At 52.0% G+C, this 535-nt stretch overlaps 1 protein-coding gene across 1 annotated transcript in view; it reads left to right on the top strand.

The window, feature by feature from the left end:
• The first annotated feature begins 258 nt into the window (after positions 1 to 258).
• Positions 259 to 535, top strand: part of SLITRK4 (SLIT and NTRK like family member 4) — a 7676-nt gene continuing 7399 nt past the window's right edge. Inside the window, exon 1 of the mRNA XM_006087767.3 lies at positions 259 to 299. The gene's annotated coding sequence lies outside the window, so the exon portion shown is untranslated. The remainder of the gene's footprint in view (positions 300 to 535) is intronic.

Raw genomic sequence — 535 nt, forward strand, 5'->3', positions numbered from 1 at the left:
TCTCCCCACCCCCAGCTCCTTAATCACCCTGCTTAACCTGTTCGACACCAAAGGCTAGCAGAGTTCTGAGGTACAGAGAATTAACGGACTCCTAAATCCAGGAAATAGTCTCACTTTGGGCTAAAGCTTCACACTTTTGCCTTAAAGCCCCCAGCCCCTGACGCGCAGACAGGTAGGGGGAGTGCAAATACTACTGGATCCCGGGAAACTGGCCACAAAGAAGACTCCATCCAGGATCGCCCGCTACTGAAGAAGTACTCCTGGAGCCCTCTGTTCTGCCTGGTGACAATTAGCCAAAGGTACCGTACCCGTGATACAAAGCCCAAGTGCAATTGTTGCCTTTGAATGTCATTGTTGTTGACTCACCCCCCTGGATCCTGGAATTATTCAGTTTCTCGGAGACTCGACGCCCCTGTCTACCTCCCTCGACCCATCTTCCCCTTGGCTCTTCGATGTTTCTTTGGTTTGCTGGGGTTCTTGGTTGCTCTCTCAAAGGAACGCCCGCTCGTTGTGTGTGTGTGTGTGTGTGTGTGTG

Source organism: Myotis lucifugus, unplaced genomic scaffold (assembly GCF_000147115.1).
Source record: "Myotis lucifugus unplaced genomic scaffold, Myoluc2.0 scaffold_40, whole genome shotgun sequence".
NCBI classification, from domain to species: Eukaryota; Metazoa; Chordata; class Mammalia; order Chiroptera; family Vespertilionidae; genus Myotis; species Myotis lucifugus.